We start from the raw sequence: 15,093 nt of genomic DNA on the forward strand, positions 1-15,093 counted from the left end.
AGAAGCATGTTAGTGATGTGCTAGAGTCATCATTTGAGAAGGTTCATCATTCTTCTTTGTGTATAGAAATCTTCTATCATGATTTTCATGTAATTTCAGAGACTGGTATTTTAATTCTGTAATGTGTAAAAAATGTGTAAGTGAGTTGTGGGGTAAGGCTGCATTCTGTTGCTCTGTCAGTGTCCAGGTGAGTTGTTTGAAGTGTGTTCATTGGGTAGTATTGATCTTGGATATCAGCAACATCTTTCTTCATGTAAGGGTTTCTTTCTTGGTTCTGTGAGTTGTTTGAGTGAGTAGTGTGTAAAATGATTGTTGTCAAGTTTTTGGTGCTTGGTTGTACAGTGCTTTTGTGCTTGTGTCCACATCTGTTTGTGAGAGAGTGTTTGTTGTATAGAGTGGCGTTTTTTTCTCCATGAGAAAAATTGTTCCTTCTTCATCCATCATGTAATATTATGTGTAATCTGTTTAACCTGTGCAGTGTCATAATTGATAAAAGTGTTTTGATAAATATAGGTTGACAGTTCTGAAAGTATTTGTATGAAGTGTAGCCATGTATGGAAGTGAAACATGGACTATAAATAGTTTGGACAAGAAGAGAATAGAAGCCTTCGAAATGTGGTCCTACAGAAGAATGCTGAAGATAAAATGGGTAGATAACATAACTAATGAGGAAGTATTGAATCGGATTGGGGAGAAGAGAAGTTTGTGACACAACTTGACCAGAAGAAGGGATTGGTTGGTAGGACATGTACTGAGGCATCAAGGGATCACCAATTTAGTATTGGAGGGCAGCGTGGAGGGTAAAAATCGTAGAGGGAGACCAAGAGATGACTACACTAAAGATTCAGAAGAATGTAGGTTGCAGTAGGTACTGGGAGATGAAGATGCTTGCACAGGATAGTGTAGCATGGAGATCTGCATCAAACCATTCTCAGGACTGAAGACAACAACAACAACAGGTTGACAGTTGTATGAGTTTGTATGGATATAGGTTAGTCTGCCATTTCTAATCTGTTCATTGAGTTCTTGATGATTCCTGTGATCTATAGTTATATTTTCGGCAGCATAGTAATTTCTGAGTGGTTATTAGCATGTAGCACTGTAGCAGACAACATCATATATGACATCGACAATGACAATTTTGTGGTGTTCTTAGTAATAACAAAATTAGAACACACATTTTAAGATTTATTAGTATTTTTGTTTCCTTTTCTATGAATACAGCAATATATACTGAAGAACCAAAGAAATTGGTAAAAAATCAGATGCAGAAAATTACCGGCCAATTTCACCGATGTTGATTTGTTGTAGAAGCATGACATTGCTTGACTCTGAGAAACTCATCTGCAGAAACCAACACAGTTTTAGGAAAAAGCGGTCATGTGAGACACAGCTGGCCCTCTTTTTGCATGATATACAACAGGCTCTAGATACTGGCTCCCAGATGGATACCATACTTCTTCGACTCAGTTCCACACTGTCACTTGCTCCAGAAAGTGCGCACTATGGTCTATCTGATGACATATGCAGTCGGATAGAGAGTTTTCTAACATACAGAGAGCAGTATGTCCTCCTGAATGGGGTGATTTCAACAGAAACAAGCGTAACTTCAGGTGTGCCCCAGCGCAGCATAATAGGTCCACTGCTTTTTACGATTTACATAAACGATCTGGTTGATGGTATTGACAACGGCATTAGACTGTTTACCGATGATGCTGTAGTCTACAAGGAAGTAGTATCACGTGAATGTTGTGAACAAATCAATGATAATTTGCAGAAAATAAATGCATTGTGTAATGACTGGCAGTTTTCTCCCAATATCAGTAAGCGTAACCTACTGCGTATAACAAAGTAAAAATCCCCATTGATCCACAGTTACAAAATAAATGTCCAGTCTTTGGAAGTGGTAACATAGGTCAAGTATCTGGGTGTGATTACTCAAAATTATCTCAACTGGAATGATCAGATTGCAAAAGTAACTAGCAAAGTGAACCTGAGATTGCTTTTTATTGGTAGAATCCTGAAGCAATGCAGTCCTTCAACAAGGGAAATTGCTTACAATACGTTAGTTCGTCCAGTCTAAGAGTATTGTTCATCTGTATGGGACCCTTACCAGTTGGGCCTGACTCAAGAGATTGAGAGGGTCCAAAGAAGAGCAGCAATATTCATGACTGGTAGATTTAGCCATTGCGAGAGGCTTTCAAATGTGATTGGAAGTCTGAAGTGGGACACACTTGCAGATAGATGATGCACTAAACGGAAGGGGCTGCTCACTAAATTCCAAAATCTGATCTTCAACAAGGATGTAGAGCTTATATTATTACCACCAACTTTCAAATTGCACAATGATCTCCATTCAAAGATAAGGGAAATTGGAGCTCGTACTGAGGCATTCAGACAGTATCTTTTCCGATGCGCAATTTGCAAGTGGAACAGAGCGGGGAATATGAATTTTGGACAAATTGTGCCCTCTGCCACACACCACTTGGTGGCTAGTAGAGTATATATGTAGATGTAGATTCAAATACAGAGATTTGTAAAAAGGCAGAATACGGCTCTGCAGTTGGCAATGCCTATATAAGAAAACAAGTGTCTAGTGCAGTTATTAGATCAGTTACTGCTGCTACAATGGTAGCTTATTAAGATTTAAATGGGTTTGAATGTGATGTTATAGTTGGTGCGCAATCGATTAGACACAGCATTTCTGAGGGAGTGATGTAGTGGGATTTTCTTGTATGACCATTTCAGGAGTGTACCGTGAATATCAGGAATCTGGTAAAACATCAAATTTCTGACACTGCTGCAACCAGAAAAAGATCCTGCAAGAATGGGGCCAATTATGACTGAAGAGAATAATTCAACATGACAGAAATTCAACCCTTCTGCAAATTGCTGCAGATTTCAATACTTGGCCATCAACAAGTGTCACTGTGTGAACCATAGGGCTTTCAGAGCCAAAGGCCCACTTGTGTACCCTTGATGACTGCACCACACAAAGCTTTACACTTTGCCTGGGCCCATCAACCCTGACATTGGACTTTTGATGACTGGAAACACATTGCCATGTGACACAAGTCTCCTTTCAAATTGTATCATGCAGATTGAGGTGTACAGGTATGGAGACAGCCTCATGAATCCACGGACCACTTCATACTCTAATGGACTTATGGGCAGCCCTGCAGGATTCAGGGAGTCAGTTCAGCCCCTTCCAGCAGTACTTCAGACATTAGTTCAGTCTGTACCATGTGATGCGGAACTTCACGACATTAGGTGGGTGTACCAGATTCTTTAGCTCTTCAGTGTATAGGCAAGAAATATGTATCCTTTGCATTTATTCTGTTATGATATCTCAGTGTCCAATAATTTATACCATCCACAAATGTACCATTTAGTGAGTTATATAAATCACCAGTTGCTTATAGCAAGCTTACTTACATTTCTCTCATTTATTACATCCTGCAACTCCCAGTTTTCATGAATCTGAAGTTGTACTTATGTTTATCCATGTGGAAAAAACTCACTGGCAGTTGGTTTCATCACCAAATATGTATTAATTTCAACATGTAACTAATGGCTTTGTAGCTCTCAAGGACCATCCCATATCCTACATTCCATTTCTTTCATGTCGGTGTACTCATGTGTAGCTGAAAGCATGTTTGTGTTGTACTAGGGTCTTTGTTTGCAAAGTGTCATCTTCCCTGTTCACATATGGAAATCTTCTTTCTTCATTCATCATGTGATTTCAGGGGATTGGTATTTTTGATTCTGTATTGTGTAAAAAGTTTCTCATTGAACTATGTGATAAGGTTGCATCATGTTGATTTATTAGTGTCCAATTGAGCTGTTTGATGTGTTCCATTTGAATAGCAGCTCTCTTGTATGAGGCTTGAATGAGAAAGTAATGCCTCCACATTTGGGTTTGGATGGGGATATTTGAATAAATCAGACACAGAAATAATCCTTAACATGATGTCCCCACAGATGGTCTTTCATTATCGAGAACAGATAGATGTCAGATGTCACTAAATCTGGACTGTATGGAGGATGCCATACGGTGGTGAGATTCAGTCTCTGAAGTTCTACTGTGGTGGCACGTGTGGAGTGTGGTTTGGCATTGTCATGCTGTAGGAAAACATTTCCCTTTTCCTTACAGACCAAATGACATACAGTACATCAACACAGTCACTTTAAACTGCTTTCATTCTCTGATGAATCTCCTTTGGTGTGACACCTTCTGCTGTCAAGAATTCAGTGACTGCACATTGTATAAATCGCATTCACTAACTGTGTGCTCAGGGTTCCATACTTTACACTGTAACAACACAACTGTTCAATGCTAAGGCTTCCCGCCAACTGGTGCTGTAGAGAAGAGGCTATGGAACAAACCAGTATCTGCCACATACCCATGCTGTCAAATGAAGAGTTATGAAGTTGGAGGCATTACTTTTCAGCCAGCCCTCATATTTAGGGTTATCTTTCTTCTTGTAAGATTTCCTATCTCTTTGTGAGTAGTGTGTAAAATAACTGGGATCAAGTTTATACATCTATATATTGCAGAATGTATCTGTTTCTGTGTCCACATCTGTTCCTGTGATTGTGCATGTTGTATAGAGTAGGGACATGTTTCTTCATGGTGCAAAATTTTCTTTCTTGTTTCTGCATGTAATATTGAGGTAATCAGTTTACCTTGTGCGGTGTCGTTATTGAAAAAAATGTTATATTGTAATGTAAATAGCACACAGAGTTCTTCGCAACTCTAGAGATATAGATATACAGTTGTGTGTTGTCTGCAATATGACTCTCTCAGAGTTTGAAAGCCCTTAGCTTTGTTCCAGATGTGATAAATTTGGTTTTTTTGGTACATAGTTTATTTTTTAAAGTTTAGGGGGATAGGAACTCGTGAATGAGACTACCCCTGATTTTTGATCCGAAGTAAAATTGCCAAAAGAATATTTATTTCTATGTGAACAAATTTCTATTAAAGCTTTCTAAGTAGCCAAAAGAAAGTGTTTTTAATGCAGTATTGAGAATGTAACTTTTCACTACCATATTGGGCAATGTGGGTCAATTTACTACAGAAATAACAAACTTGGATAATTTTTGAGATTTAACAGAGTGAATTTGCTTTTACAATCCCTTTTTACCTAATTTTACAGTAGGCTGTGTAGATCTTTGTTTTCTTTTGGTAGCTGCTGGTCAGGCTATTGTCTCCGTTGATTTTCTCCCTCTAATTCTTTATGTAGGTAGGTATGGAAATGATTTTTTCTAACTCTTGATCTTGCTGTTTTTCATATTCAGTTATTGCTTATACTTATTTACGATCATATGAAATTGAGTTGCAATGAAATCGGACATTATCGAATCTTCAAACTGGTCAATATCATTTACAAGAATACATCAGTCACTTGCACTGTTCCTATGAACTGCTCTATGTGTTATCACAGTAAGAGATCTTAATTGCAACTGCTGCCACTCTCGACTGGCGGACGTCTAACAACGCTACTGCATCTCTTTGGTCAGAGATAGCAATGCCTTGTCTTCGCTGCTTCCGACCAAAGAGCGCATTTATAAGAAAATTTATTTATTTATTTTAATATTAATTTACAAAAAATGGTAATTTAAGTAAGTAATTGCGTAATTTCATTTGAATAATTAAAAAAAATTTCCTTTTTCGTCATTTGCGTCAGTGGGGAGGGGTCTGTTCCACTACACCGCCCCCTACTGTTCACTGATGCATGAGATCACTTTCCTTGGTTCATGCGGATAATGAACTGTACCTTTTACACTTTTATCTATATCTATATAAATCTCTAAGAAAAAATTCAGCTCTGTTCTAAATCTAATTGAATAAGTGCTACACTAGGTGATATTCTAAGCTACTACAAAAAAAATTGGTTACATAAATTCATACTTATGTACACATATATTTATTACATACAAAAAAGATTTTTTGGTTTTACAATTGCATTTTTTCCTCTTTTGCTCAGGTTGGCAAGTCCTCTGATTCGTCCTGTTGGAATTGGATACCCATTGTTTCCCTTATGGTTAGCAGTCGGCAGGCTTTTGTTCCATGGGACCACTGTTTGGCTCGTGCGTCAAAGACATGCATTGTCTTATCCCACACTGTCATTCCTGTCCTCGTGCATGACCGCATTGTCCCTTCATGTGGAGGCTGTGAAAATGCTGGATTCCTAGTGATAAATGCTACTAGAAATTGCGTTGGTTGCGCCAGTACCCAAAGTACCCGCTCCGACGCCCCTTGGTGTGCTCCAGGGTCAAAGCGCCAACTTCCAGCCCGCAGTATCACCTCACAGGTACGTATCACAAGCACTAACACTCACACACCTTTTTCTTCACTTTTCTCCCTTCAGAGGTATGATTTTTCACAATCACTTAAAGACTTTTTCCTTTCACACATGTTTTTTTACATTACTCTTGTCACAAGGCTCATTTTATCTTCTTCCATGCCAACATTTTTTTTTTTATTTTACGACATACATCATCATGAAAATATGCAAAACAAGAGGACAAATAATTTAAATATCTTATCCTAAGGGGTTAAACCTTTTCAACCTTTGTTTTTTCTTTCTTATTTTCTCTCTTTTAGGGTGAACTCCTGTTGTACATAAGTTCCATTCTCAAGGTTCAATTGCTACTTCGCTATTAACAAGGGTCTTTACCACTTCTTACTGCAAGTCGTGTTATTTTTACGCTACAAGTAGAAGGTGAAGAAATATGCAGAAACTAACAATCTACAATATCTACAAAGAAGAACTTTTAACCATAAATATTTACATTCACTCCACATTTACTCTTTGTTTCTCACTTGTACACCAGTGATTTCTACAAGTTGTGTCAACTCAGTGCAAAATTCGTCTCTCAGCATATCTGAGGTCTGCGTTTTACTTTAAGCATCGTTTGTGTATCAGCGTTTTTTCGTGTTACAACCTTGAAACTTTCCTTAATTTTACTCCCCATGCTTCCTCTATTAATTTACTATGTACACTCTTAACAAACAATATTTAAGTAGGTACATTTTCAGAGCTTCATGCTGTGCATGGCTATCCATTTCATGTTTCAAAAATCATGTCATATTCTCTGCTATGGCTATGTGCAAGTCCTTCATGTGTGCTTCCCACTATAATGTGTGTGAGTACATGTATATAGTTTTGGGTGTAAAAGGATTTGTAGCTTAATATTGTTTAAATATTGCTTTTGCATGTTCTTCCTGTTAAATGCAGATATGTCATACATTCTCTTAGCATTCCTGAGGTATTGTTTGTTATTAACTTCATAGGTTAGTTACTAGTTTACAGTAAAAGCAATAATCTTATTCAGATATTAGTGGTTCTTTAGGTTTCATGTAGATTATCTTATGATGTTAGCTAGGCTACAGAATGTTAATTTGTTGTTTTCTCAACTACAGCATAACTATGTGTATACACTTAAGAAATGTTGCAAAAATGCATATTGCTTCTTGTGTTATTTTCTGCCTTGAGATGGTCCCTACTGAGTTGGCTTCAAATTTGAGTTATTCTCAACATAAATGTGGTTATTTGTGGTGTATTCTGTGATTATCTAATGGAAAATTCTTTACACTTGCCATTGCTTATTATCATAACATACATGGTTTCTATTCTCATTACTCACTCATTCACCTTAAATCTACAATATTTGTGTGGCCCTCTCATTAGGTACCAACACCTCCATTTCCTCAATACTACCATCATTAATGTGGGTCAGGCCTTATCCTCTGGTCCCACTGCAAATTCCTCCTTCCTCTGATACTTAAAACTAAGTTAAGGCTCCCTGTAGGATTACCTCAGTGCTCACTCACATACAAAATTCTCACAAAAATCTAAGATATATCTCTCCCTGACAGTTACCATGTGTATGACATAAGTGTTGCCTATAATAGTTCAACAGTTTGCCTTTTTCATACTACAAAATATTCCTCCTTGTTACTCAGCTTTCAGAGTACTACCTTTTCCTGACACTTCAACTTATGTTACCTTTTGTGCTTTTCATATGCATTTATCGTGTCTTTATATTGTTCCTTACTTGCTTGGCACTTCCATCTGGAAGAAAAATTGTGTTTACTATATAGTTTCTGCTTTTTCCTCTCATTTACTGTAATCTGTGCTTATGCTTTTTCCTCTCATTTACTGTAATCTGTGCTTAATATTGCTTCAGTTTGCCTAGGCTTTACCTTGCTAGTGTTTGTGTATAATGTTAGCTTGAGATGACATTTGTTTTCAGTGTTAAGTGTTTTCCCTTCTCTTACTGTCTGTCTTTTACACAGGATTAAGGTGGGTTTTGTAAATATTGTACATCATCTTCATAGCTATAGCTTTAGTGTTATGGTGGTGGGTTTTCCTTTCTCTTGTAATTTGTCATCCATCTTTTCTACATAGCTTTCCTTATTCCTATTTTTGGCTGTACAGAGTGTGAACTTACTGTCTAACCTTGACTTGTTATGTACATGAAGTGTTAAGAACATGTAGTGTGTGTGTCTAGCACTCCACTATTCCTCCTACTTTCTTACTTAAATGTAACTTATTGCCTAAAGTAAAGTTTACTATTTACACATGTGTCTTTTCCCTGATATTGTCATAGCTTCCAAATCAGATTATTCTTTCTCTCTCATACTAGGTTCTGTGTGTCTTAAATGCTTCCTTAAATCTTTATGTGGATATAATCCCTTTATTTTTGCAGTTTTTGGGTAGCTTAGCAAGTATGCTCCAGGGTGTGGAATTTTACTAATTTTAAATGGACCAGCATAAAGCATCTTCCAGTTTTTGTTCATTTTCTTAACCTTGGTAGACTTAGGGTGTGTCCTAAGTAGTACCTCCTCTCCTACCTTGTATTCTGTTCTGTTTCTACATCTTTTTGCCAAATGCTCTCTTTCTATTTTGAGCTATGGCTATGTCCAGTGTAACTTGGTGTTCCTAGGATACAGTTGACTATGAGCTTTTCAAATACTAAAAATGAGCATTTTACTTCTATGTTCGCCAGTGTAACAGGTGCTAGTGTCTGTATTTTAACTCCCTTTGACTTATTCCCCATAGCACTTAATATTTTGCAATTCTGCACTGGAAAGGTAGGCAATACTGTTGTCTTGTTAATCTGTTCGAACAAGCTGGTTGACATTACATTCACGGATGCACCTGTGTCCATAACAATTTTCACAGGTACGCCTCGTAGTGTCCCTTCAAAACGTTTGTACCTCATATGCTTGTTGATGTGTACAAATTGTTCCTTCAAAACACAAATCTTCCTCCAACTCCGTGTCCATGTCATATCTGATAAGGTTTAATGTTTTCGTGTTATTGCCCCCTAATCCCCTGTCGACTACTGCTGCGGGGGTGAGCAGTGTTGTGTGCTGTTTTCCGCGGTGTTGGCAACGCTGCCATTAGCTAGTACGGGTGTGCTGCCTGTGTTGTTGTTATTCAATTCAATAATATTTACACTTGGTGTTTGCGCTTGCCACTCATTGCCAGTTGCTGGATTTGTGGCTCGCGTGTTTCTTCCGAAAGTGTTGTTGTTTCTGTTATTGTTCTGTGTGTTATTATTTTGCCAATGTGGATTTGGCTGAAATCTGCCCCCGTTCCTATTTCTGCCGTTTTTATACCCAGGATTTTATCTGTTTTCCCTGCGGTTCCATATTACTTGACCATTCTGCCCCCGCGGGTAGTCAAGTTGTTGTGTTTGCCCGCCGGGTGTATTATTATTATTGTGATTGTAATTACCGTTACGGTTATTGCCATTGTGGTTACTGTTATTACTGTTCTGCCTTTTACCATCCTCGTGAATCAGGTTAAAGGTGTCCAGTACCGATAGAAAATAGTCAACATTATCTTCCGGTATTGTGGCAAGTCTTTCTCTGATCGGGATTGGTAACTTCTCTTTAAGAATTTCCAAAACATCAACATAAGATGTGGTTTTATCCCAATATCGAATTTTATTTAGATATTTTTTGAAATATTTACGTAATCCTCTGCCTTTTGTATTGAATGGTTCAGGGTGGAATACTTCTTTCCGCAATCATTTCTGAATTCCTCTGGGACCAAAATTTGCCTTGGAATGCATTTTCGAAATCTGAATAGGTGTGGCAGTATTCTGCAATTTCATTCGCCCATAGGGCAGCTTCTCCTTGTATGTACCCAATGACATGCTGTATTTTCTGCTCCTCACTCCAATACTGTGGCAAAATGCTTTTGAATGATTTGAGGACGACAACAGGGTGAACTTTTTTATTTTCCGCAGAAAATACCTGGAACTGCCTGTACTTCAGTAAGCTTTTGTCTATGAAAGTTGCATGTGGTGTTGATGAATGACTACACGAGCAATGCAGTGTATAATTGCTACTTGAAGGCATGTTGTGTAAACAGTTAACAGCTGGTGAAGTTCTATCTTTCTCTTGTGGTGTGTACTATTGCTTTACCTGATATTGTACTCATACAATACTCTTTTCATTACCAAATTCAATGCTTGGTGGTTTGCTTATAGCAGTGTCAGTAGTGATGGTTCTAGGTGTTTCTGTTTGTGTATTTGTCTCTACAGATGTTTGTTTGGTTTGCTCTGGGGCAGTCTTAACCTGTTTTGTTACTCTGTCAACTATTTCTGTCTCCTTTTCAGCTAGATGTCTTTCAAAACCTGTAAGGCATGTGCCGTATTCATGCACCACCTTTTGTGCCATTGTAGTGTCATCTAGAATTTCTTTTACTAAGCTTACATCTTTCTTGATCTGTTTTTGCTCTAATTCTAGTGATCCTATTCGATCTGACAGTTTTGTAACCTCTGTTGGAATGTTTCTGTAATTCTCCTGTGTACTGTTTACTTTGGTTTTCATGTTTCCTATGTCAGGAATCAGTTTGTTCTGTGATGACTATAATTGTTCTTGTTGTTGATGTAGTGTACCTAATTGGTTCTTAAATTCATTATGCTCCACAGTGAGGTGTTTTAACTGCACTGTGAGGCTCTGTACTTCGTCTTTTACCCTCTTATCTGCTGCGTTATACCCCCCTCTTTGATTCTTCTACCTTCTGATTTAACCGTGTTGAGACCCTATTCGTTTCATCCATTTTCTGTGTTAGGTCATACCTAGTTTTCTCACTCGATTCATCTATCTTTTGTGTGATCTGTGTGAGTCTGTATCCTAGGAAGGTGAGCAAGGCCGCAAAAGCTCCATTTCCTGCTACATCGCCTAATTGCTGTGCAGAATGTTTTGTGTCGGGTTGTGAAGTTACAGCTTGTGAGTTCTGCAATTCACATGCACTTGAAATTTGTGTTTGTGTTTGATCTCTGTTCAGTACGTAAATTATTTTCCTTATTGTGTTGGGATTATCATAAGTTTCTGGGCCAAGCCTCTTAAGGCTACTACCAGAACTTAATGTGTCCGAAGATGTGTTAATCGGTTGCGTATCTTTGTCAACACTACACACTTCCATACTTTGTTTGTCCAAATCAGTAATATTGACTGTAGCGTCTGTCATGTTGTTTACATGTAGGTCAGCTGTGTCCATAGCAACACTTTCATTGACGTGGCCTGTGACGTCACCTGTAGTGCGCAACATGGCTTCCGAATCGTTGCTCGACAATTGCGACATTATTGATGTTAAGATTTTTTACAAATTTTGCACTACAAATGATGTTTTTCACTTTCAAATTTGTCAAAAATGTGAATGTGGGTGTTACAAAACTTCACTGCACTCGCGTATTCCGCCAAGTGTGCTCTAACACTGGGTACCTAAAGGCAATGCTCTTTGACAATTTGGCTTACGTCACACGCATTCACCAGCCACACAATAGCAGCGTAAGCGATAGATACAGGCGGCAAAGTATGAACTACAAGATGTTATGACTTGCGTAAAAAAGCAGTATGAATTTGCATTTTATCACTCACCATTGGTGTCTTCTGATTGTTTGCTAATAAGAATGCACTTATATACTTTTTTCACTGTTTTTCCCTCTCCTTTTTTAATATATAACTAATTTTCCTTTTATATTAAGTGCATTGCTAATCCAGAAATGTTGCACTCAATTTTGAAGTTGTTACACGTAACAGAAATTGACGTTATGCTAACAATGACAAAGACAGAGTCAATAAATACTTTCTTTAAGTCTCCAATTTTTATAAAATTTTACACATTCCCATATTCGTGTCCTGTCAAAAGGTAGCCAATTCTGTAGTAAATTTGGTTTTTTGGTAGGTAGTTTATTTTTTAAAGTTTAGGGGGACAGGAACTTGTGAATGAGACTACCCCTGATTTTCGATCCGAAGTAAAATTGCCAAAAGAAAATTTATTTCTATGCGAACAAATTTCTATTAAAGTTTTCTAAGTTGCCAAAAGAAAATGTTTTTAATGCAGTATTGAGAATGTAACTTTTCACTACTGTATTGGGCAATGTGGGTCAATTTACTACAGAAATAACAAACTTGGATAATTTTTGAGATTTAACAGAGTGAATTTGCTTTTACAATCCCTTTTTACCTCATTTTACAGTAGGCTGTGTAGATCTTTGTTTTCTTTTGGTAGCTGCTGGTCAGGCTATTGTCTCTGTTGATTTTCTCCCTCCGATTCTTGAAGTAGGTAGGTATGGAAATGATTTTTTTCTAACTCTTGATCTTGCTGTTTTTCATATTCATTTATTGCTTATACTTATTTACGATCATACGAAATTGAGTTGCAATGAAATCGGACACTATCAAATCTCCAAACTGGTCAATATTATTTACAAGAATACGTCAGTCACTTGCACTGTTCCTATGAAGTGCTCTATGTGTTATCACAGTAAGAGATCTTAATTGCAACTGCTGCCGCTCTCAACTGGTGGACGTCTAACAATGCTACCGCACCTCTTTGGTCAGAGATAGCAATGTCTTGTCTTCGCTGCTTCTGACCAAAGAGCGTGTTTACAAGAAAATTTATGTATTTATTTTAATATTAATTTTTTAAAAATGATAATTTAAATAATTAATTGCCTAATTTCATTTGAATAAAAAATAAATAAACATTTTCCTTTTTCGTCATTTGCTTCAATGGGAAGGGGTCTGAACCACTACACCATCCACAGGGTTTCAGTATGTAATGTCGACAATGATAACATTTTTTGTGTATTGACATACTTAGAATTCATATATTTGGATTTGTCAGTTATTTTGATTTATTTTCCAATAATAACCCCCCAAGAACCACACACCTTGCCGTTGGTGGGGAGGCTTGCATGCCTCAGCGATACAGGTAGCTGTACCGTAGGTGCAACCACAATGGAGGGGTATCTGTTGAGAGGCCAGAAAACGTGTGGTTCCTGAAGAGGGGCAGCAGCCTTTTCAGTAGTTGCAGGGGCAACAGTCTGGATGATTGACTGATCTGGCCTTGTAACACTAACCAAAATGGCCTTGCTGTGCTGGTACTGCGAAAGGCTGAAGGTAAGAGGAAACTACAGCCGTAATTTTTCCTGAGGGGATGCAACTTTACTGTATGGTTAAATGATGATGGTGTCCTGTTGGGTAAAATATTCCTGAGGTAAAATAGTCGCTCATTCGGATCTCTGGGCGGGGACTACTCAGGAGGACGTCATTATCAGGAGAAAGAAAACTGGCATTCTACAGATCGGAGCGTGGAATGTCAGATCCCTTAATCGAGTAGGTAGGTTAGAAAATTTAGAAAGGGAAATGTATAGGCTAGAGTTAGATATAGTAGGAATTAGTGAAGTTCGTTGGCAAGAGAAACAAGACTTTTGGTCAGGGGAATACAGGGTTATGACTACAAAATCATAGGAGTAATGCAGGAGTAGGTTTAATGATGAATAAAAAAATTTTAGTGCGAGTAAGCTACTAAAAACAGCATAGTGGCCAAGACAGACACGAAGCTCATGCCTACTACAGTACAAGTTTATATGCCAACTAGCTCTGCAGATGACAAAGAAATTGAAGAAATGTATGATGAAATAAAAGAAATTATTCAAATAGTGAAAGGGGACAAAAATTTAATAGTCACTGGTGACTGGAATTCAGTAGTAGGAAAAGGGAGAGAAGAAAACATAGTGGGTGAATATGGATTGGGGGTAAGAAATGAAAGAGGAAGCCGCCTGGTAGAATTTTGCACAGAGCATAACTTAATTATAGCTAACACTTGGTTCGAGAATCATAAAAGGAAGTTGTACACGTGGAAGAATCCTGGAGATACTGACAGGTTTCAGATAGATTATATAATGGTAAGAGAGAGATTTAGGAACCAGGTTTTGAATTGTAAGATATTTCCAGGGGCAGATGTGGACTCTGACCACAATCTATTGGTTATGAACTGTAGATTGAAACTGAAGAAACTGCAAAAAGGTGGGAATTTAAATAGATGGGACCTGGATAAACTGACTAAACCAGAGGTAGTACAGATTTTCAGGGAGAGCATAAGGGAACAATTGACAGGAATGGGGAAAGAAATACAGTAGAAGAAGAATGGGTAGCTCTGAGGGATGAAGTAGTGAAGGCAGCAGAGGATCAAGTAGGTAAAAAGACGAGGGCTAGTAGAAATCCTTGGGTAACAGAAGAAATATTGAATTTAATTGATGAAAGGAGAAAATATAAAAATGCAGTAAATGAAGCAGGCAAAAGGGAATAAAACATCTCAAAAATGAGATCAGCTGGAAGTGCAAAATGGCTAAGCAGGGATGACTAGGGGACAAATTTAAGGATGTAGAGGCTTATCTCACTAGGGGTAAGATAGATACTGCCTACAGGAAAATTAAAAGAGACCTTTGAAAAAAAGAGAACCACTTGTATGCATATATAGAGAGCTCAGATGGATACCCAGTTCTAAGCAAAGAAGGGAAAGCAGAAAGGTGGAAGGATTATATAGAGAGTCTATACAAGGGCAATGTACTTGAGGACAATATTATGGAAATGGAAGAGGATGCAGATGAAGATGAAATGGGAGATACAATATTGCGTGAACAGCACTGAAAAATCTGATTCGAAAAAAGGCCCCGGGAGTAGACAACATTCCATTAGAACTACTGACAGCCTTGGGAGAGCCAGTCCTGACAAAACTCTACCATCTGGTGAGCAAGTTTTATGAGACAGGTGAAATA

The sequence above is a fragment of the Schistocerca gregaria genome, chromosome X (genome assembly GCF_023897955.1).
Source record: "Schistocerca gregaria isolate iqSchGreg1 chromosome X, iqSchGreg1.2, whole genome shotgun sequence".
NCBI lineage: Eukaryota > Metazoa > Arthropoda > Insecta > Orthoptera > Acrididae > Schistocerca > Schistocerca gregaria.